At 43.1% G+C, this 25,130-nt stretch overlaps 1 protein-coding gene across 1 annotated transcript in view; it reads right to left on the bottom strand.

Moving 5' to 3' along the window:
- LOC116053699 (SH3 domain-binding protein 4-A-like) overlaps positions 1–3,971 on the bottom strand; it is a 36,460-nt gene extending 32,489 nt beyond the window's left edge. Inside the window, exon 1 of the mRNA XM_031304806.2 lies at positions 3,676–3,971. The gene's annotated coding sequence lies outside the window, so the exon portion shown is untranslated. The remainder of the gene's footprint in view (positions 1–3,675) is intronic.
- Positions 3,972–25,130: the final 21,159 nt, after the last annotated feature.

The raw sequence follows: 25,130 nt of genomic DNA, 5'->3' as shown, positions 1-25,130 counted from the left end.
CCAAAGTCTTCGGTTCACACAACAGACGGCGAACAGAGAGGCAGATGACGAGTGTCCCAAGCTATCTTCCCTGCCTCCTAATTCGCCGTGTGAGTGACATTTGACTTTTGCAATTTAAAGGACGAGGAAGCACAGATTCTGCCGATTCAAGTCCAGCTGAAATGATTGGCCGATTAAACACTTAGTTGATTGACAGAACTGCTTGGATTGTTTCCTGTTTCTAAAATGGGAGGATTTTTCTGCATCGAGTACTTTTACTTTTAATACTTTAAATACATTGTCCTGATGATACTTACAGACTTTTACTTAAGTAACATTTTCAATGCAGGACTTGGACTAACCCTAACCCTTGGAGAATGCAGAGTATTTCTTACAGTGTGATGTTAGTACTTTTACTCAAGTAAGGGATCTGAATACTTCTTCTAGCGCTGATCATATCATGTGTGAGTGAGTCTTTCTGCTGCTGCTTTGTGACAAAAAAAAACCTCCGCTTGGCATGTGGTCAAGTACATTAGTCTGAGGTGCCGCTCTGCCCTGGACCGCCACTGTTCATCACCAGAGAAAATTCATCCGGAAAATATTACAATCGTTCCTCTCTCCGCTCAGGATGAAATTTTCCTGTTAAATGAGCCCACTAAAGTGCTGAGTTTTAATGCCACTTGCACCTCGGCGCTGAAGGAGATTCCTCAACCCGAAAAGAGCTTCACACTCAGAAAGAGGAAGTACCATTTCGAAAACACGTCAACAAGTCAGCTTTGGGGGCAGCAGATGGCTCAAGCTCCAACATTAAGTGCTTTGAATTCTATAATTTACCTCCAGCGTCTCTATTTGCAGCGGGGGGGGAAGCCGAGTAACAACTAATGAAGCATTAACGGATGGATGATGGGACACGACATCCGATCTGTGAACTGTGGGAAATGTGTTCACGTAATAAATTCAGATAACGGGCAAAAGAAGCTAATCGTCACATTAACCAGCATTTCGGAATACATGTACCAGCGTTACGTATTCAGAATACAAATTATGAGTAACTGTATTCCGTTACAGTGATAATTTAAATAGTTGGCATTTAGAATACAGTTACATTGTTGAAATCAATGGATTACATGACGATACTTCTCTATTTCACGAGTTTATTCACTCTCTGAATAGGTTAAGGCAACTCCATGCATTTCCCAGAAGCCCCAATATGAAAACGAAAAAAATGAGCTATTTGCGTGATCACTGATAGAGGTAGAGATGGAGCCGGAACCGGCGCAACAGAGCCAGGGCAGGAATGCGTTTCTATCATGGAAATTTAAACAGCATTTCACATTAAAGAAAGAACAGGGAGAACGAAATATAACTGTGCAATGCAACCTCTGCTTGCCAGCAACCAACCTCCTTTCAGCGTCCAAATTACTCCACCTCCAACCTGAAGAAGCATCTTAAAGTAAGTTATTTTTTTTTATTAGCCAGGGGTAGTCGTCTGCTGTAGTTTCACTGGTCACCTTGCTATTTTATAGTTGACGTGCGACTTTACATTCTCCTACGTGCTGATGTACTAGCCCCAGAGCCGTTGAAAGACTGACTAGCCCCGTTTGACATGCTAGCTAACGTTAGCTAAAATTAGCTCGTGGTAGCTTGGACTGCGGTTGGATTTTTGTAGTATGCAGTTCGGGACTACAAATACAAAAATCTATCTGCTGTTTAGGTACACATTCAGCCAGTTGGAACAGAAGAACACACCAGAATAGGCCTGTTTAGTAAGCTGTATGTGATGGCCGCATTCCTACACTTAGAAAATGCAATTCAATGTGGAAGTAATCCAAGTATTCAGAATACGTTACTCAGGTTGAGTAACGTAACGGAATACGTTACAAATTACATTTGTGGGCATGTATTCTGTATTCTGTAACGGAATACGTTTTGAAAGTATCCTTCCCGACACTGTCAGTGAAAAAGGCCTCAGCAGCTTTTGAACTGATGATGTAATGATGTGGATTAAATGAGGCGAGAATGCAAGTTGCCGTCGCGTTGTTCAACCGCGGCGGCTTAATGGGACGCAGTTTTACATCATTTCAACCTTTTAAACGGACATGTACTGAAGTTAGTAGATTATGAGGATGTATTACATCATCAGCTGGCCTTTCTGCCGGAAACTGAACGGTTCAGGGTGTAATTTACCCAATAATCGGAACAGGGAGTGTGTGTGTGTGTGTGTGTGTGTGTGTGTGTGCGTGTGTGTGTGTGTGTGTGTAACTTTGTGCGTGCGTGTGTTTGTGCGTGTGCATGCGTGAGTGTGAGTGCGTGTGTGTGTGCATGCGTTTGTGCGTGTGTGTATGAAAGTGTTTGTGCGTGCGTGTGTGTGCGTGTGAGTGTGTGTGTGTGCATGTGTTTGTGCGTGTGTGTATGAAAGTGTGTGTGTGTGTGTGTGTGTTGTGCTGAGCAGTCATTAAATACAAAATGGAACGCACCTGGAAAACGATGACACGGAAGTTTTCAGGCTTACAGCCGTCGATGGACGGGGGCGGGAAGGTGTAGTAAAAAACACAAAGTGTGTGTGTGTGTGTGTGTGTGTGTGTGTGTGTGTGTGTGTGTTAGTGTCACTTTGGAAATCTGTTTGCGTGCATGCGTTTGTTGAAAGAGGAAGACAAAGGAAACAACAGCAAAAAGGAGGAAGGAGAGAGGAAGGGAGAGAAGACGTGACGAGTGGGAAAAGAAGAGGTCGTGGAGGCAAATGAAGAGTAACATGGAAGAGGAGACATGGGAAGGAGCGCCAAAACAGTTTGGCGCTCCTTCCCAGACAGCAGACGGAAGGAAGAAGAGGGCAGTGACGAAGAGCAGGAGGAGAAAAAGACAGAGGAGGAAGGGGATAGGGGAAGAAGAAGAGGTGGAGAGGAACAGGTAAGAGACATTAGGAGATGGAGAAATGTGAGGAAGGAGGGAAGAATACCAGCACAGAAGGAAGGATTGAAGTCAGACTCCATCTAATTAACTACAGGATGACTTCAGGCACAGTGTGTGTGTGTGTGTGTGTGTGTGTGTGTGTGTGTGTGTGTGTGTGCACCTCAGGGCAGCCCTGACAGAGCGAGAGAGAGGGAGGATTTTCAGCTTATCAGATGACCTTATTGGCAGAGGCTTTAAGGAGGCGTGCACGCGCTTGGCCGCGTGCGCACACGTGACAATATCGCGCTAATTGTCCAATTTTATAATTCCACTCACTTCTCCTCCATCTGCTGCTGAGCTCTCCCGTGTGCCTACATGCTGTGTCTGAATTAAAGAATAATTAGCCTACCGGTAGACTCGAGAGATGATGAAAAAGAGGAAAAGAAACACACGAAAACAGAAAGAAAAAACTTAGAATAGGCCTAAGCACTAGAAACTAGACCTAGAAAACCAGTAGGCCTAATTGCTATAAAACACTTTAAAACAAAGTCATAATGTAAAAGTAATGCAGCTATAAACTCACTGTAAAGCAGCAATGCCACATAACACCATGTAGAATCACTATAGAGCACCGCAGGCGGATAATAGGCTACCACGGGAATATACTATGGATATGTGTCACGTGAGTGATGCCGAATCCTTCTCCGCACATTATTCTGCTAGAATAGCGAACAAATTGAGCAAATGGTTGGTTAAAATGAGAATCAGAAGTAATTAAGTGTAAAATTGATGGTTATGTGGACTGACCTCCTGCTGGCTGGAAGCCCGAACGCTCGTTGAGTGGCGGCTCAGTGACAAGAGGGTGAAAAATAAGAGCCGATGGAGAGACTTCTTCCTCTTTTTCTTTTCCCTCGTGTCATTTGACTTGAAGATCAAAAAAAGAAGAAGAAGAAAAAAAAAAGGATAAAAGGTTAAAAAGAAAAGGTGAAAAGAAGATTATCGTTCGTCCCCCCCCAAGTCCATGAAGTTTGTAACGGTGATAGATGCGCAGACACGCCGCTTCCCGTGTGTCTCTGCTCCGGTCTGTCGGAGCTCTGGAGGTGGAAGGCGGCTGTGGTGGATGCGACGGGGGTGTGTCGTCACTGGGTGGGGGCGTGGCCGCGCACACACACACACACACACACACACACACACACACACACACGCACACACACACGCGCGCACAAACACACGCACACACACACACGCGCACACACACACACACACACACACACACACACACACACACACACAGTCTTATATACTTGAAAGCAATAATTGAGTTAAAGTATCTTACCAGAAAATGACGTTGGTAGAAGTCACCTTTTAGAATATTACTTGAGCAAAGTATCTGATATATAGGTATCAAAAGTAATTTAATGATATGAAATGTATGTAATTATGTAAAGTAAAAGTAATAGAAAAAAAAAACTTTATTGTGGCTGCCTTAAAGTAAAGCGTACTATTCAGGGTGTCCACACGACCGTCTTTGATATCCAATTCAAAGTCTGACACCAACAAAGAGAAAAACAGAAACAGAATTTAATTCTTTTAGTGAGAAAGAACCTTTCACTCCAACGTACGAAAACGTTTCTTGCAGTGACGAGTAACGAAGACGCTTGTGTAGGGGGAAATGTACTGGAGTAAAAGTGAAAGTTTGTGGGAATATAAATAACTAAGTAAAGTACAGATACGTACGTAATTGTACTTCGCTACATTACAACACTGGAAGTCATGCTGTAGTTAAAGGTGCTGTAGGTAGGATTGCGAAGATCCAGGACTTAGCCAAAAAATTTGAACATTGACAACTTCTCAGTCCCCCCCTTTCTGCCAAAGCCCAAAACGTTCTCCTAAGCCCCTCCCCCCACAAGGGAGAATTAATGTGTGTGCATGAGCAGTGATTGACGCCGCCCCCCTGGCCCCGATTGGTGCATCTGAACAGGGAGCGGTGGATTTTTGCAAATCGCACTACAGGAGCCGGATTTTTCTTTTTAAATGACCTGCTTCATGTAGTTCTACTCGAACATAGGGTCAGTTTCAGCAAATATGACAGAAAGGTAGTTTTATAAGGCTTACCTACTGCACCTTTAATTAGATGGAGCCTGACTCCTGTTTTTATACCTTTCCTTTGCCTCAGCTCCTCTTGCTCCTTCCATTACTTCCTTTACTTGTCAATATCTAAATAATTGAAATGGCTAGCCTGCACTGATTCAGTCCTGACGCCCACTGCTAATGGCCATCCCCTTTCCATTAACAAAAAGCACAGACAACGGAACCAAAAAAAAAAGTGAAATCAAGTCACACTGCCACAGCTTTTGGTTGCTACTTCTGTTACCATCATCAATACTCTGTTTTTCACAAAAGGGGCATTAAAGAGAGCAAACAAACGCAATAAAAGTGACCCCCGGAGTCAGTAATGATCAACACGTTGTGTGTGATTTGAACAGGCCCTATAAATACAGTCGAGTGGAGCTGCGGGGGAAATGACTCGTGCAGCAGGACGCTCCTCTGCTAATGAGGCGCTGTTCATTAAAGGGTTTGGTGATTAAATGCTGCCAGCGGGCGAAAAAATACCACTGTGACTGCTGTGGTCTGGCTAACTACATTAATAATAATAATAATAATAATAATAATAATAATAATAATAATAATAACAACAGCAGCAGTAGGAATTTTATCTGAAAATGTTTTGTCATGCATGCAAAAATGACTGAATTTTTATTTATTTATTTTACGAGGAATACCTCTTGAGATGTAGGACTGGACAGTACAAAGGACAAGACATTACAGTACAACATACACATTCACATACTAACTGCTGACAGTGTTCACGTGATTTTATATCACTACCAAGACTTCAAACTTAAGGATAATATCAAACACGTTTGATTTTTGTCTGAACGTCCAGACGGGAGACGGACTGACTGGGACTGAGGGCCAGATGTGCTAACGCTTTTGCGCCCATTTCGAGGCGTATTTGTTTTGCAACGTGCGCGTAACAGCATGGCGAGGTATGTACAAACAGGCCGCACTGAGGTAAAAGCGCAGACTGCCTGTCATGGGGACTGAAAATAGCAAATTGCGCTTTTCCGTGTCATGCATATGCATTCACGGGAGGGTCAAGGGGGAAAGTGGGAGTTTCCCATAAAGAGATGGGAGGAGAAGCGTAAAGTGTGCCTAATTATGTATTCTGCGGTATGTACAAAAAAACGCCCCTGACAGCGCGCCTCTATTTTGCGAAATTCTCCGCCTCTTAAAAGCAGGTGTAAACCAGCCGCAAGCGGGTTTCCTGGCATGTGCCTGAAAAGATTTTTGCCAAAAGGATCACACTTTTTCAGTTGAGCGAACACGAAATCATTAAGCGTTACAGATTAAGCAGCCATGCAATATTACAATTACCGGAAGAACTCAAAGGTGACATCGAACCTCCGACTCAGCGTTCACATTCCATTCCAGCAGTTGTTAAACTCCTCGCTACTTAACAAATATTGGCATCAGGGTCATTTCAAACAGTCGTAGCATCAGCAGTGGGAATATCTCATTCTGCACTCAGCCGTATCATAGCACAAGTACTTAACGCTTTGCTACAAGCGCAATTCACGGTATAGTGGGCGGAGAAAGGCGCCGATTACCCGATGAACTGCAGGTTTGGTAAATACGACGTAAGCTGAAGTGTCACAGCGTGCACTTTCTGCGGGTTGGCCATGGTGCTGATAACGCTACATTCGCAAATGTACGTACATCTGGCCCTGAGTTTTATGACCTCGCACCAAAACGATGGAGACGACGGGAGACCCCGACCCTAGCAAGACTCTCAGGGTTCAACCCGTTCTCACTCCAAACTCGTGAAATACGGACGTTTGGACGGTGGCTGTCAGCGTCTGAAGCGACGAAAAAAAACGCCCTTCAGCGTGTTTGTAGAACGTACCGGGGAGAGCAACAGCTACACGGGGTTTAGGGAGTAGTATGTAAGGACGAAATTCCGTGTAAGGAGGTTGGTCGGTGTGGCGGATGGGTCAAACACATGACTTTCACCCCAGGAGACCGGAGTTTGTGTCTCAACTCTCAGTCACAGTAACTAGAGAATGGCGGTGTGAATGCTGTTATGTTGAAAGGCTGACACTACCCAGAATGTATGAAAGAGGTGGAACATTTTAAAGTTTGAATGGTGTTTCTCCGTGAATGTATGAATGAGTAGATAGCAGGTGAAAACGTATGAATTTCGGTCAAATTTGAAAATTCCGTCCATTCGCTTGAATGGGGAAACATTTCCCCGAAAACGTTGAATATTTTGGAAATTATAAAAGATATGGACATTTTATGAAGAAGCAGGAATGTCCTAATGGTGCTGAACATTTTGATCTTTGAATGAAGTTTCTATGTTGAAAAATGTGGAAGGAGTTAATGTGCAAAAAAAAAAAAAAGGGTATGGAAAAATAATAATAAATACGTAGAAGAAATGGTGTGAATGCAGTGGCTTAAATAAAAAACAGTCTGGTCCAGTCCTGCCTACCTGGAGCAGATGACCAATCATAGAAGGCCGGCTTAGAGTTGCGTAAGACTTAGCCGAGAGCAGAAAAAACTGTTGAAACCGGAGCGTTCAGAACAGTTGGAAATCTGAACGTTTTAGCTCACGGGGGTTTCTCTAAAACACATTTACCTCATTATTGAAGTTTTGGCCAAGTTTAACATAAAAATCAAACATTCTAAGAATGTAGATGTGACAGAAAATACAAAAAAAAGCATAATATGTCCACTTTAAGGCCTTATTTATCGAATATAAGACATTTTAAGACTTTTAAGGGTTTTCAATCGTTGCAATCATCATTTCTCTCCATTTTCCTGCAGAAAGATTATATATTTGCAATGTAACGGAATCCCACAGGAGCTGTTTGTATTTTTATGCGTGTTCGCTAAGCATATTCCAACAATGTTAACTGTTTAAGACAAAGAGTCTGAAATGCAGACACATTCCGAGAGATTTGGCACAAGAAGCGGGGTGGGGGTAGGGGGGGTGCATGACTCATTCAGAGCGGCAGTTGCTGCCCCAGAAGTTCAGCTCCTATTAGAGGCTCAGACTGGATTGGACACGTCCATTCATCTGGGCTGAATGGGAAACTGTGGGATCTGAAAAGGACCCATTCTATTCACTGCTTTATCAAGGACCCTCGCTATCAGCCCGGCTCGCTTTGCATCAGAATAACTAAGCGTTTTGCTTGTCAACCAGGTTGGTTATGGGAAGAGACGCCAGGAATTCTGTTTATTTCAGATGCTGCCGGAATACCTAGAGGAATTCCTGAAAATATAACAACAGAAAAGAATCTGAGATTCACATCTGTCATTATGCTCTCTGAATAAACGTAGGCTACGTGTCAGCTGTAAACTGCTAGGAATCTAATAGTGATGAAAACACTTTAAAGTACAATGAAATCACAGTAATCTGCATTATTGGTGTTAAGGTCAAAGGTCTAACAGGGAAAAAAACAGTGATGTTTAGGGCTGCAACGATTCCTCGAGTAATTTGTCATCGATGCAACTGTCAGTACAACCTGCTTATGGTTTTGTGGGTGTGTACAGGTGACGTGATGGATTGAAAAAAATGGAAGAAGGGAGAGAAAATATCGAGGGGCAAGACAGGCCAGAGAAAACAACAGAACAGAGTCCAAAGTTTGGGATCATTTCAAGCTGAAAGAAGAAAAAAAAACTCTACAGTGTGTAAAACCGAACTAGCCTACTGCAATAGCCAACCCAACGCATGAATTAAAAAGCTTGTCAGTGTTTCTCAGCGACGCAAAAATCCCCCTTAATGGTACATGTCCATGTGATGGCTCGTATGGAATACAATCTCCTATTTTTTTCAAAAATAGTTCACCGAAATGTGTTTCTGAAAACATTTTAAGCGAGAAATAGGCCATGCAGTTGCTGAATTTGTCTTCATTTCGGTTCGACAACGGTCAGTTGAAAAGATTTCCGTCCGCTTTTGAGAGGCGGCGAGCCGAGCCGGCCGCTCCCCATTTGCATAAAGTTGAATCCAGTCAACTTTATGCAAATGAGGTTACCAGAATGCATTGCACTGCATTAATGAGAAGCGTGGAAATGACGCTGACAGTGGACACGTACTATTAGCGCCCGCACCGGGCAGAGCAGCAGCTCGACCGTGGCGTTGTTATATGACATAGTGTTAAGTGCAACAACGGTAGCTAGTAGTGTGAAAGACTGAAAACCCACATAAGGAGGCATGTTTGGAGGGTGGGTTGGATAGGTCAAACAACACAGGACTTTCACCCAGGAGACTGGGGTTCATGTCTCGTTGTTGTCCCGCGTGTCACTGAAGCGTTATTATGGATCCCATGCAACTTCTAGGCAAATCCCGCCATACGGAGCAGCCCGATTGGTTGGGGTTAGGCACTGACCTCAATTGGTTAAGGTTAGGATAGCCGATTGGTCAGGGGATAGGACCTGAACAAATGGGGTTCCGTTACCTTGCGTAAGCATGGACGCCTTGCCAATAGTAGCGTGTGAATGCTATTGAAGGGCGGGTCTTGCCTAGAAGTCGCGTGGGTTCCATAATAACGTGTGTCACTGAAACGTACATTTTGTAGCCCCACTCACCATCTTTTCCTAAACCTAACTGTCCCGTTCTTGTGCTGCAAGTTAAACCAAACCAAACGTGTCATAAAGTGACGCCGACCCAGAGCGTCATAGAGACAGAGTGCATCGCGTCATGCGCTGAAAGCCACACCCACCGGAGGGGAAAACAACTCCCTGATCTCCGTTGACTTGTACTGCGTGAAGGTTTCCTCCTCGTCAATTTCGTCTGCTAGCAGATAACAGAAACATGCCTAAAATCTGCTGTGTTTTAACGTCAAGTCCAAAGTTACGTTTGCAGCAAGCATTTAGTTACTAAGTCAAATACCCAAATGTCAGTTTTAGGCTAACTATGTGTCTGTAAGTTAAGCTAACAACCGTAACTTTGATAACGTTAGCTTAAGCGTCAGGATCCCACAGTCTCCCCATTCTCCCTGCTGAGTCCTCACTTTTATGAAGACAAAAGTGGAAACAGATGTGAGGAATCAGCAGAGAGAACGGGAAAAAAACACTAAGCTAAAAATATGTCTGCATTACTTTTGCAGCAAGCATTTTGTTACCAAGACGAATAGCCAAATGTTTTAGCCTAACTGTATGTCTGTAAGTTAAGCTAACACACGTCGACATAACGTTAGCTTAGTGTCTCCCCATTCTCTCTGCTGATTCCTCATGTCTGTTTCCCCTTTTGTCTTCATAAAAGCTCAGTTTTTCGGGGCGGCAGCTTATGAAAACTTAAGTTCTGGGTTCTTTACATTGTTGGTAGTGAATATCACCACACAGCAGCTTTTAGGCATTTTTCTGTTGTTTGCTCGCAGACGGAATTGACAAGGAGGAAACCTTCGCGCAATACAAGTCAATGGAAAGCGGTTCTTTTCCCCTCCGGTGGGGGCGGGACTTAAATGTGCTCTGTCTCTATAAAGTGACGTCTAAAATGATTGCCAGGTGAGATTAGAGATCATCCGCCAAGTCCGGCGGGGGTTCCACACAATTTTGCATCACCCAGCGGAATTGGCGATTCAACGATGGATTAATTAGTAGAATACTCGACTACTAAAATAATCGATGGCTGCAGCCCTGAGTGATGATCAGGATAAAGTTGCGGGAAATCAGGAGGAGAAAGCAGGAGAAGTCTTCTTCCTACAGTATTATTCTACTTCCTCTTCTCCCCCAGCCCCTTTAAGTCTTTCTCTCTCGCCTCCATCTGTCCATTCTGTTCACGGGAAATTACTTATTCATCACTTTCTCAGAGGTAGCAGCGGGAAAAGGCCACGGATTAGTTGGCTGTATCTTCAGGCAAAAACGCACGCACGCACACACACACACACACACACACACACACACACACACACACACACATCTGCAGTCTCTCCTGTCCTTAGGCAGCATTTTTAGGATTTTGTCTTAATTCCTGATGATAAATGTATAACATTTGCATAATCATAAATCACCGCAGTATTCCTTTTTTTGGTCAATGGTCAGTTTTCAATAAAAAGCTCCCAATTTGTATTGGTTTTCTGGTTGTCTCTCTACAGCAAGGCTGCCCAATTTGGGGCCCGCGGGCCAAGTTCGACCTGTGCTCTCTTTGTTTTGCCGGTGCCATGAAATTTGACATACTCATGCTTATTATTCTCTTATTTTGAAAGTGCTGTAAAATCCTAACTGTAATGACTACGAACGTACATTTTGTGCAGCTAAAAAGTACTTAATCTGAGTTTTATGGCAACGTAAAGCACAGTGCTGTTAAACTTCCCCATTCAATTAAATACGTAAATTTGACCTATGAAGAATTACAAGAATTACGGTATTCTTTCTCTTCCATTTCCAATTTCCACTCTTCATTACAAAAGTGGGCAATACAGCTGGATCATCTCTGCAAATGAATAAAATTACTCACTCAGATTAAAGAGCAGTGTTATTATTTAGAAATTTTATTTTGGATTTAGAATGGATGTTAATTTTCTTATATAATATAATACATTTTAATGTTATGTTATGCCTGTGACTAGTGGTGTAACCAACGGACCATAGTTGATCCGTGGTGTGTACGCATCAACACTCAGGGTTCAGAATGCATGTGAACCGCAAATCAATTGCAAAGTTATGATTATATAATACTTTAATTAATTAATAATTACTGTTGCTGTTACTAAAGTAAAGCTGATAAATCTCTATGGAGGGTTGCCGTGAAAAGATATAGGCAACGCAATTTTCTGTTCACGTGAGTGCTGCATCCGCTACCGGTCACCGGTGCCATTATGGCACTGATGACTACGGTATCTACCAGACCGAATAGCAACGTAGTCCCGTTGTTGTCCCGCGTGTCATGGAAACGTAAGCCCACCCACAACCCTTTCCTTAACTTAATATCAAATTATTTAGAACAAACTCAGCTTTCCGTATAGAGACGCCTAAATCTGTCTCAGAGCAATGTGATGCGATGATTTCACATTATACTACAGTTTGATCCGGACCGAGACCACCTCTTTTGGTTGGACCAAATTTTGGCCGTTTGGTCTGGACCGCGGTCCTGGGGAGGTTTCATACTTGTAATTTTGGTTCGGATCAAACTGAAAAGTCCAAAGGTCCGGCCCAAACGAGGTAAGTGTTAAAGCCCCCTTAGGTTATATATGATTAAAATAGTAAATAAATGTCACTTTTTGAGTAGGGTGGTTGTCAAACATCGTTTGGACTCGCTGGTGCGTCTTTCATCCTCAGTGGGTTAACAGCAATTTACTGGTGAAAGAAGTTATTATTGTTAAAAGCTATTTGTATTACATTTTTTTATTAAATCATTTAAATTCCCCCCTTTTTTGTGCTGACCTGAAAACTGATCCAATCCGTGACTCCAAACCATGACCCGATCCGAACCGTGAGTTTTGTGATCCATTGCACCCCCCCTACCAGTGGCCTTGCATCCAGATACCATGGCCCTTCATAGGAGAGCATTTGGGCGCTCTACAGCTTTTTTGGCATTTTATTCGCGCTGCTGATCCGAAATGAAGAGCAGGTTTATTCCACGCTGAGACCTCAATCTGCCATTTGCGATACCAAATGATGCTACTTTCTGAAGGGCAGCCTTCAAATCCTTAAATCCTCAAATCCCTGGTTATTGAATGATTACCATTTTCACCGCCTGGATCCGTTGCGCGAAGCACATTCCTGCAGCGTTCATCTTCTGCTGCTCTTATCCACAGAAACGTACAAAGAGAGCGAGCAGAAAGGGATAAAGAGTTTCACTCAAGGACACTCGAGACGGGATCCAGGAGGATCAACAGAGGCTAATGATGTCTTGCCTTCACAGATGGATGTACGCACCGTGTTTTGGCAGATGATACAAATTCATCTTGCTGAAGAGGAAGATGAGGGATGTCAGTTATTGATGAGGTCAAGCAATTTATGGCTCACTCAATTCAACTTTCACTCTGGATAGTTTCCTGAAAATAGACAGACAACCTTGTAAATAGCCATTTTAGATGCTGTAGTCTGTGATAGATATATGCAGCTCTGCATTTATCAGTCTTGTATAAAGTGCTTGGAAGCAATACTTGAGTAAAAAGTACAAGTATCTTACCAGAAAATGACTTACGTAGAACTTAAAGTCACCTTTTAGCCCATATGTTGCCTTCGGGTCGAATTTGACCTGTTTTAAAAGTTACTATAGCAGAAATTTGTGTTTCTTTCAACCTAGTCTATATCCTCGACGTTCCACTTCCGAGATTGCTCCGTTGCTGATCAAAATTCTGTCGGATGTCACTCATTTAGGCTGAATGTCCGTCCCCTTCCTCTGTCTTTGTGTTGGCATTTTAAACTCTGGTGGATGTCTGAGGACTATGGTTAACTGCTCCTCAGATCTCTGCAGGGTAAATCCAGTCAGCTAGCTAGACTATCTGTCCAATCTGAGTTTTCTGTTGCACAACTAAAACTACTTTTGAACGTACACATTCCACCAAAACAAGTTCCTTCCAGAGACTATTTTTGCAGAGGCGCTGTTGCTCCGTCAGGCGCTTGGCACCGCCCAAGACGATTGTGATTGGTTTAAAGAAATGCCAATAAACCAGAGCACGTTTTTCTCCCATCCAGGAATGCTGTGTGGACTAGCCAGACCTTCCTCCTCCGTAGCTCTGTGGAGGAGGAAGGTCTGGCTATAAAAGTTAGATATAATTTCATATAGGCTAAATAAGGTTTATGGACCATACATTCCAAAAAATAAGTGTAAAACTAGTGGTAATAAGTTGGTGTTAGTTTATTCTGGTGGTAGTGGAAAAAAGAGCCCAAAAACGTTTCCCCAAAAGGAAACTTTGTCAACATCTCGTTTTATCTAAAAAGATACATTTCTCTGTTTTGTTCATCCCACTTCAATTTTATTGCTGCAAAATGGGATTGTCAAGCAGACAAACGGACCAACACACATATATATAATAATAGATCCATACTTGGCGTCTGTGTATCGATACAGTATTGCCACGGAAAATGTTGCCAAACTATGCTGTATCGATTTATTCCCCCACCCCTATGAATTACAAAGCATTTTCTGCCATATTGACATATGCAGCTGTACTGTCCTCGCTGAGGTGTTGCAACATCAACTAGACAGCCAGCCAAACTCCGTTAGAAACGACGCGGGAGTCCAACACATTCTCACTCCCATGGCGTGACATAATGATGCTTGGTCAGGCGCCTTTAAAACAACACAAATTGCCTGGCAGGAAAAATAGCAGCTTTAATTTCATGACTAATATGTAAACACACAAGCAAGAAATGTGTATTTGACTTTGTTACAACAGCCCTAATCTCAGTGTGTGGATATTAAAACAGTTTTTAAACATAAATGTATTGCTACCAGGCGCAAGAACGCAGCTTTAAATTCAGTTTTAGGTGAAGAATGTGTGTAAGGAAATGTGGCTGCGTTCAGCTTTAAAACGTACGGCGTACTACGCTCCGGTCCGAAGGGGATTTACTTCAGTGATAGACAGCTTCTCAAAACGACCGATACAGAGATATAGATACAGAGAGTCTGCCCAGGGAATTTCATTAGTTCATAATTAGTTCATCGTTACGGAGCAGAATCCTCTCTGCTGGCTCTGCTCTTGTGAAATCATTATCTCTGAACACTTTGCTGTCGCCCACTTCAGCGCAACACCAATTACCCACAAACCCCAGTGTCCACAGGATTCCCATGGCAACCTAAGCTGTCCGACTGGATCGCCCGTGAGACTTTAAAGAAAAGGTTGAAAGCACCGATAAACTTAATTACCACATGGCTGTTACGCAGTGTGATTTAAATGTGCCAATTACAGGCAGACAGACACATTTATATGGAACCTCCCTCCAACCTGAGACATAAAGACACACAAGAAACCATCTACAAAGTCATTGAACTAAACAGTTCATTTCAGTTCATCTGTAAAGCAGCAGTCTGGGTTAATCACATGACGTTAGAGTCTTTTAGTTTCCACAGAAAGTGTCGCTGGGCTGCAGGGGGAGGGACAGTAACAAGGAGAGTGATTTTTCTACCCCAAGTGAAGGAGTTTAAATACCTTGGGGTCTTGTTCGCGAGTGAGGGGACAATGGAGCGGGAGATTGGTCGGAGAATCGGCGCAGCGGGTGTGGTATTACATTCAATTTATCGCACCGTTGTGACAAAAAGAGAGCTGAGCCAAAAGGCAAAGCTCTCAATCTACCGGTCAGTTTTCGTTCCTACCCTCACCTATGGTCATGAAGGCTGGGTCATGACCGAAAGAACAAGATCCAGGGTACAAGCGGCCGAAATGGGTTTCCTCAGGAGGGTGACTGGCGTCTCCCTTAGAGATAGGGTGAGAGGCTCAGTCATCCGTGAGGAGCTCGGAGTAGAGCCGCTGCTCCTTCGCGTCGAAAGGAGCCAGTTGAGGTGGTTCAGGCATCTGGTAAGGACGCCCCCTGGGCGCCTCCCTAAGGAGGTGTTCCAGGCACGTCCAGCTGGGAGGAGGCCTCGGGGAAGACCCAGGACTAGGTGGAGGGATTATATCTTCAACCTGGCCTGGGAACGCCTCGAGATCCCCCAGTCGGAGCTGGTTAATGTGGCTCGGGAAAGGGAAGTGCTGGAGCTGCACCCCCCGCGACCCGATACCGGATAAGATGAGACACGTAAGTTGATTAACTCACACTGCTAAAGCCTGCAGATAAACTAAACGAGCTCTGTGGATTTTGTCCCCCAATGTTAACAATCACACTGTGTCTAGTGAATGGACTCGCTGTGGACATTTTCTGTATTAAACCAGACGGCCATCTCAGTGTTTTCCCTGGGTTTGTGGAAGACGGTACACTAAACGACTTTTCAAGCGATTCCACCGTCGCAGACTACTTTCCAATATCTGAATGAAATCCTGAGAGTCTTGCTAGAGTCGGGGGGGGGGCTCCCGTCGTCTCCATCGTTTGGTGTAAGGTCATAAAACTAATTTCTCCCATCTGGACGTGTTTAATATTATCCTAAGTTTGAAGTCGTGGTAGTGAAGTTCAATCACGTGAACACTGCCAGCAACCAATGGGTGCTCACCCTCCAGCACCAAACAGGAAGCAGCAAACGGCTAGAGCCGGTGGTGTTTATGGTTGCAATGGCACAATGCTAAGCTAAACGCTAAAGAGGGGAAAGTTGTAGTCTTGCCATGTGTGACCCTGCAAGACCTCCGGTCTTTAAATATTATGAGTCTTTAACGTTAGGTGTGAGATGGTGTCAGAGTGTAGTGTTCTAGTGTATCGTAGGCATAAAATGAAAACAAATGAATTACTATGTCAGCGAGCAATCTTCCAGATACGTTACCTAACGTTACCTCATGACGTTAATAAAAAAAAAACATTATCTGACAGCTTCAGTCACTTGTTCGAAATGTTGCGTTTTTCAATTACAAAATGCAATTTCACATCATTTCGGACCATTATGATTACCATATCTGTGTCCAGCGGTGGAATGTACTCCAGTACTGTACTTAAGTACCAAATGTTGAGGTACTCAGGTACTTTACTTGAGTCTTTTCTTTTCATGCCACTTTCTACTTCTACTCCGCTACATTTCAGAGAGAAATATTGTACTTTTTACTCCACTACATTCATCTGTTACAGCTTTAGTTACTAGGTACTTTACATGTTAAGATTTCTGCACGCAAAAAAATCAGATGTTTTATTATAAATTCAACTAGCCAACAATATAACGGCCAACGTTGGTCCAACATCTACAGCATTAAAATTAAATAATAAAAAATTAAAATAATTATTATAATTACTAATAGGACTGAATTTAAAACGCAAAATTCTGTGTTTACAAATGATTAACTGATGCACCTTCACCCCGCCTCGCTCACTTTCATCAGCATTAATCTTGCACCTCCTCGCTGTGCTCGCCTTAATGTTTTTTCGGCCTTAATTTGCCCGAGCTCCTCCCCCATCCATCGTAATTATCAGCCATGATTGATGGAGCTACCGACGAGACAGGACGTACACTTTACGAGGCCGGCGGAAGATATCACACTCGGCTTGTGTGAGTTTGTGTGGCTGTTAAAACCCGAGAGGGCCTCCTGGAGTCGTATTAATCTCATTTAACTGGGCGAGCTGGTGAAGCGTGGGAATCCATTGGAGGACCAAATGAGAATTAAAGCTCCATAAAAATGTTAAGTGGCTGTTTCACCTCTAGACCAAAACACTGTGTCGATGGACTGAGTGAGCAGGAAGCCTAATATATTGGCTGGATCTCACTTCTCTTTTTTTGATAGTTTCTCGCTCCTCGTAGAACTGGAAGTGTTGTCGGCCCTCCTTCGTGAAGGCCGTCACAAAGCTTTTTATTCCTGCCCCCGAGGATTAGTCTTGCATTGCCAGACCTTCCTACACACAGCGCTGCGGAGGAGGGTCTGGCTAGTCAACGCAGCATTCCTGGTGCTCTGGTTTATTGGCATTTCTTTAAACCAATCCCAAAGTCTTGGGCGGCGCCTAGCGCCGGACGGAGCCACGGTGCCTCTGCAAAATAGCCTCGGGAAGGAACTTGTTTTGGTGGAACATGTGTACGTTCAAAAGTAGTTTTAGTCGTGCGAGAGAAAACTCAGATTGGACAGATAGTCTAGCTAGCTGTCTGGATTTACCCTGCAGAGATCTGAGGAGCAGTTAACCATAGTCCTCAGAAATCCACCGGAGGTTAGAACGCCCATCCAGCGCCCGCGTCGTTTAAATAGCAAATGCACCTGTGCCCATCTGTGCGCCCATGGGCGTGCTGGTCTCACAGGGATGTGTGTTCAGGTGCATTCTAGGCGTGTTGCTGTCTTGAGGCAACGGGAAGTGATTGCGCCATTGACCGACAAAAACCTGGTCTAAAGTCAATAACGCAGCATTTCATTGTTATTTTAACAGCACATTAGTAAAATGCTCCTAGGCTCGTGCACAGCGCGTGCACACAGGGACCCGCAGCAGCACACACACATGTAGAAGATTCCAAATAAAAATATTACGGTGCAAATCCTCCATCATAATAGCAATGCTCCAAGGTCCAAACGCGCCTGGCTTTAAAAGGGAACGGGATATGACACTCTGATTGGTTAATTGCATGTTACGCCCAAAAACACACACTATGAATTAATGAAGACACTAAGTACAACCCTTTAGAACCATGCACGGGCCCTTTTTTCCGCCGTCAAACTAGCGGATGGTGTATTTGGACAAAATTAAACTAAACGCAACCCAAGTGTGATTTGTATTCTTCTGTGTGTCAGCGTCAAAGAGAAACAGCTCCATCGAGATTTCCAAAAACACAAAGTCACTTTGTGAAGATCGGCGTTGTCGGTGCACAGTTTCTTCATCGATCCTTGTTTCCCCCTCTCAGGATTTCAGAGTGGCTCGAGGCGGAGCTGCGTGACTGACACACGGGTTAATCAAGTTGTATTTTAATCTCGTTGAAACGCTCCCCGGCAGATTCCTATTATCATAATGAGCTCTCTGTTGTTGTTTTGTTTTTGTATTTTAGGTTCTCGCCGCCGCAGCTGCCCGAGCGCTCACATCAGAGAGAGGGCACTTCCTGTCGCTGAAAGGTCACCGGTTCATCTGCGTGTCTTTGAGCGCGATGCTGACCCACTTCCTGTCCTCTGGAGCGAATATGTTCAGCCGAAAGTTGTGCAGCTTCTGGCTACTAATTTAATTTTTTTTTTATTTCAGCCTCAAATCGATAAATCCGCCTCAGCAGTCTGTAGTTAATCTGGTTGTAATCACCACTTGATTTAACATCTAATAAATATTGATGAGGGAATAAAAGATATGTTCATGTGCAGGCAAGAAAAATACCAGCAAACTCAGGCTTCACCTAAAAGCTGTTACACTTTAAAAAAAGAGCTTAGTTGTCTCAACTTAAAATAACGAGTGAACTAGTTGAACTGAATTATTTTGAGTTTTGACAACTCTTTCTGGATTGTGCGGCCAACGTAACGATAAGAGTTGAGGGTACAACAATCATTTGTCCCTCCAACTAATTCCCAAGTTTTTATAATGACTTATTTCAAGTTTTACTAACAACTATGCTACGTCTACACAACTAACTACCACTTTTTTTTTTTTATTTTACACAATGTTCCAGGTCCATGAATTAACATGCATAAAATGAAAAACCTTTTTTTGTTACAGTGTATAATGATGAAAGTGTTAACGATAAACTGTTCACCCTTGTGTTGTCTTCCCGTCGACCATGCTTTTTTGTCTTTCTGGGTCAAAATTGAAATTAAAAATTTAAATTAAATTAAATTTTGAGCTGTAATCTGCTCCATTCTGTAGATTTCTGTTACAATGTCTCTCCATGAAGTAGTTGTTGGACATCACCTGGAACTTTTACCAATGTTTTTGTCGGTTTTTTTCTGCGCCTTTTGGCGTTTTTGTGTTTTTTCCGACCACGTCTTTGAAGCTTTTTTTCCAACGTTCTATCATTTTCTTTTTCAAAATCGAATAAAACACCCACATTCAATGAGAATAGTGAACTGATCATTTGTTTTACTTGTGAAGAGCGTTGTAGGGAACCATCCACGTTATTCTTTTTGAAAATTTGGTGGAAAGAAACCCAAATTTCTGATATACAAACTTTGAAAATGGGTCAAATTTGACCCGAGGACAACAACAGGAGGGTTAAACAGAGGCTGTAGTTTGGATGCTGGAGGATTTTTTAAGATACAGAGTATATGATTGTGCACACACTACACGTGGTGTCTGCGTAAGCGTACGTGGAGCCTGCAGTTTCTTGCGTGGTCAGGAAATTTTCGGGGTGACACAGACATCCTGATTGCGGCCGAAAACGAAGTGAAACTAAGTTTGCTTCAAATTGACCGCCGCCAACCCACCAAATGCGGGTAAAAATTAATTTTGCCAGGTAACAATGTGAAGTTATTAGACAATTTGGCTGGTGATAAATGAAGCAAATAACACTGCGTCTGTTTGGGTCAGCCAGCTGCAGAAATGTTGCCAGATTGGTCTGTTTTCTGCCAAGAAATGTGGACGTTTTTATGTGGGTTTGTAGCTTGGAAACGCAATCTTTATCTGGCAACACTGCTTGCAATTCTAATCCTACATTTCTCATGAACGCTATGTTGTGACCTGTCGTACTAAATATACAAAAAAAAAAAATACTAGCCACGTTGGCTGATGATCAAATAATTTCATTATTTCCCTGGTTATAAGGGGCCAGATATACGATTATGCTCAAAAACAGCCATGAAAGAGGTTATATTAATATTACACTGTGTGTTTGCATTTGTCCGTGGTGCGGTACAGTCATAAATGTATAAAAGGACAGACCAAAATTTAAAGTCATGCAGACTCTCGTGAGAAAGAACTAAGGAAAGTAAGATCTGAGCACGAAGTTTGATTAATTTCCCGTTTAAATGAATCTACTTTGATTTAATTTAGGTTGTACTAGTCTCGCATTGCCAGCTCTATCTCCACAGCACTGTGGAGGAAGGTCTGGCTCTTGCACAGATGCATTCTGGGAGAGGAGAAAAAAAAAAACGCTCTGGGTTGTTTGCATTTCTTTAAACCAATCACAGTCGTCTTGGGCGGCGCTAATCTCTGGACGCAGCGACGGTGGCTCTGTTAAATAGCCTCGGAAAGGAACTTGTTTTGGTGGAACATTTGCACTCCCGCAAAAGAAAACGCCACATGCATTATTAAAAAAAACTGTTGACACAAGGGTTAAGAATGAAATATATATGTTTGTAAAGTGTCCTAATTTTAGCATTTTGTCATGTAGGGGTATAGCTGGGATTACCTCTTTGCCTTGTGTGACTGATTTTATTCACAGCTCGATGAAGAGCAGTTTGACATTGGTAATCCCCTCTGACGGCTCTGGTGAAGTCTGGGCAGCCTCTCTAAATGTGTTTGAAGCGTTGCCGTTATGACCTGACGGCAGCTTAGCTTTCACCATATGGTGTTGTGGTTGTCGGGAGCTGTTTTTGTGTGTGCGGGGGGGGAGGTTTCAGGAGCAAGATTAGCTCTGTGTGTTCACTGTCACGCTGGGCGCTCACTACAAGTGTCAAAAACACTGAGGAGGAAGATATGTTTACTGCTGCACGAAATGGCTTTTGACATTTCTGTCTGTATATCTTGGAGCTCTTTTAAGCCAGTGGGTTCAAAATGTCATACAGACTAGCTACATGTGTCTGCTATGAAATGGTGTAGCTGATATCTCTGCAACCCAAACAGAAAATGCATGGTTTACTCTCAAACCCAACTCAAATGTTACAATGGTACCCCATAGTCCAGGTTAGTTGTACCAAACCCTGGGGTTAAATGTAACGTCATGAAATTAGGATTATGACAAAAACTGGATATTGAAACTTTTAACTTTTAACTTAACACTGAACAATTACTTTTTAACATAATATTTGTGTGTGTATGTGTTGAAATGCACTTTTTTCGATACCAATTTTATAGAACAAATAGAAATTACAACGTTACGGCACAAATCTTTATTAATTTCTTTTATTTATATTATCCTACTACGTCTCTGTGTAACGTAGAGTTTTTACGTTAGACAGCCAATCACAGACATTATTAGATCTTGGTAGAAGCATGCTGCGTGCTTATTGGCTCTCTGACGCTGATGAGATTTACTCCTTTTTGGAAATTGGTATTAAATGATGAGGCATTTTTCAATACTCAAAACATAGTAGCCTATAATATAATGGAATATGCTTGCATATTTAAAACATATTATTACATACTTACACAAGAAGCCCAACTGCACCAGACGGGAGGCTCCAGGCTGCAGCCGTACAGATTTGGGCTGCTCTTTTTCCCCCAAATCGGCCCAAGAGTGCATCGGGCCTTCGGGGATTCGCAAGAACTGCCAGATTGCCAGCCCGCCTATGAGTGTGGCCCTTAGTAAAGTTGAGTTTAACACCCGTGCTTTAGAGGCAATTTGGCCGGTGCCTAAAAAGTATTGAGTTGGTTACCCAGCCCTAGTGTGAAACGAATTCATTTCTTTTAGTTTAATGCACCCAGAACTGTGCAAACGCTGAGACTAAACTATAGATACTACTTATCCATCAGCTGTCGATACCACTGACGTTTCGCAGAAATAGACATTTTTCTTTACTTTTTAATACATTTTTCTGCTAATAAAGGAAGAAATGTTTGCAGTTAAGTCCAAATCTGGAAGCAGTTCACCTACAAATGTGGGTGATATGAACATTTTTAGCAAACGTACAAGCAAACAAAAGGTCGCAGGTTTCAACACAACTGTATTCATGTCTGTACGGTCCATCTGTCTTTGAGTGAAAACCTTCCAGCTCTCTTCTGTTCAAGAAGCGCATGAGCCAAATTATGGAAGTCTGTTGCACGATGAAACCACCTGTTCTCACTCCCAACTCGTAAAGTACTGACTCTTGGGCAGTGGCTCTCAGCGTCAGATACAGATACAGTTTTCAACAGTTTTGGTTGGCAAAGGTCGGCTTCCTTTGCCGTTTTTGTTGACGTTTTTCGACGTTTTGTCACTTTGGTTGACATTTTTGGAGCTTAAGTAATCTATTAACTTCTTCACTCATTTTTGGACTGGCGGCACCCCTACAGTAGCATTTGCCTATCCTGGTTATGCCACGGGCCGGCCCTGCCTCCGTCTGCCTCGCTGACTTGTCTTAGACGCGTTTGTCTCGGACCTAAACAGCTGCTCTGCTGCGAAGGCGGATAAATCAGGCCAGAAGCATCGCTGACGAGCTTTTCTCCCAACATGATGCACTCCCAGCAGCTATGTGACCTGTCTGTGATCTGATTCGCCTAATCAGCTGACTATTGGGCTAAAAATGGCTCTGATGACCCAGCTGGCGTATGTCAGACAGTGGCGTGCAGCAGGTAACAACTATTACATAATTGCCAATTATTGTTTTTACATAATAGCGGTTAGCGGTACCACCCCGTACCCTCCTTTCTAGCCTCGCCCGTGGGTATGACTGGTAATTGTTGATTTTGTTTGTATATGCCAAATTGTAATTATATATTATGTGAATACTGGTCGGACTGTTGAGCCAAAGCTATCCTTTTTGTAAGTTGTTGTCACACGTCCATAGCAACAAAAATGACAAGGGGGGGGGGGGGGTATACAGTTATATAATGCATAATAAAGAGGCATGGGTTACTTCATAGGCTGTGTATTTGTACTAAGTTCAGGTATCAGAATCGGTATTGGAAAGCAAAAAAATTGTATCGACAGTCTCTAGTATAAATAAAGGTTGAATGAATGAATGAATAAATGAATGCTTACGATGTTGTTGATGTCGCTTTGGCTCGTAGTGATTCATCACTGACCTTTTGTCAGTCCACAGTCTGTTCTGTAAACCTGTTTATTGTTTCGTCAGTACCATTAGCCCTTACTGAAAAGAGGAAGTAGATATGTAGGCCATCAGGCGTGTGTGTGTGTGTGTGTGTGTGTGTGTGTGTGTGTGTGTGTGTGTGTGTGTGTGTGAGGAGGATCCAGCACTCTGATCCAGGATCCTCTCTAATCCGATTGGGGGGCGGGGGAGTAGGGTGAGAGTGGAGGCAGGAGAGGATTATGGGATTAGGAAAATGGAAGATGCGACATGAGATGGCCACTCTGCAGCTGCACAGCCCTGCGTGCTGGCACGTTCGAGGCCGCCATGGCAACAACAAGGGCACAGGTTTAAGTCCACCGCAGTGGCTTGATGTGGCGCCAAAAAAAGACACTTTTATTTAGTAAAAGTATAGTCTAATGTCATCTGCATACTTACTGGAGTATGTTCAGACTAAAACATTTGCATGTACTGTGGTTGTCAGCGCTGGAATGTAACTAAGTACATTTACCCCAGTACTGTACTTAAGTCCAAATGTTGAGGTACTTGTACTTTACTTGAGTGTTTTCATGCCACCGGCATTTTCCTGTTTGGTGCTGGAGGGAGCGCACCCATTGGTTGTTGACAATGTACATATAATTTAACTTCACTACCAAGACTTACAACGTACGATAATATCAAACAAGACGGGAAAACAATTGAGATGACGGGAGCGCCCCATCTGCAGCAAGACTCCCATGATTTCATTCCAATATTGCAAATGTTTCTGCGACGGTGGAATTGATTGAAAAGTCGTTTGGTGTAAGGTCGACATAAGTAGTAGATGAAGTTTATTAACAACAGACCCCAATTCTCTTCATGCTGAATCTGCTAAGGATTTAATACCAGCTTCATACTTTAAAAATTCAGCATGTGTGAAGTAATACCTCCTGTTTCAGCTTTTACCTGCTGTTCTTACTGTAGTTGTGTGCAGTTTCCCTGTGCATTTAATGGATTTTTACCAACATTTCAGGTGTGCTCACTTCCGGTTAACTTTTTTTTCATGTCCAAAGCCGGATGTCCCTTCTTTTCGTCCTGATGTCCATCACCTTCCTCTTTCTTTGTGTTGGCGTTCTAAACTCCGGTGGATTTGTGAGGACTATGGTTAACTGCTCCTCAGATCTCTGCAGGGTAAATCCAGACAGCTAGCTAGACTATCTGTCCAATCTGAGTTTTCTGTTGCACGACTAAAACTACTTTTGAACGTCCACACGTTCCACCAAAACAAGTTCCTTCCGGAGACTATTTTGCAGAGGCACTGTGGCTCTGCCCGGTGCTTAGCACCGCCCAAGACGATTGGGATTGGTTTAAAGAAATGCCAATAAACCAGAGCACGTTTTTCTCCCATCCAGGAATGCTGTGTGGACTCACCAGACCTTCCTCCAAAGCGCTGTGGAGGAAGGTCTGGTGATGCGAGACTAGATTCTCACGAACATTTGGAATGGAACAGGAATGTGAGGCAGCAACCTACTTGTCTTTTAACCAGACCTACGTTAGGCCAGTGCGGTGCGAGAAAGGGAGAACGTGTTTGGACGTGTGTTCTGGGCTGCCAATAAACCAATGTCCAATACATTAAATAACTTTGAGTGCGGTGACCCATTTATTTAATGACGTCATTCTCACCGTGGCACAGATATATTCAGGTTTTTTTCCATTTTATTCCAGGTAAATTTCATTCTGCTTTCCAGGTAAACACTAATCAAACAATTCCATTGACACGCCATGCCGACACGGTAGAAGGCGGTTTGCTTTCCCTCTTGCCACACACCTGTACCTGTGGTTGTTACATTACGTTACATGTCA

Source organism: Sander lucioperca, chromosome 24, assembly GCF_008315115.2.
Source record: "Sander lucioperca isolate FBNREF2018 chromosome 24, SLUC_FBN_1.2, whole genome shotgun sequence".
Taxonomy (NCBI): Eukaryota; Metazoa; Chordata; class Actinopteri; order Perciformes; family Percidae; genus Sander; species Sander lucioperca.
This window is presented reverse-complemented; position numbering and strand designations above follow the sequence as displayed.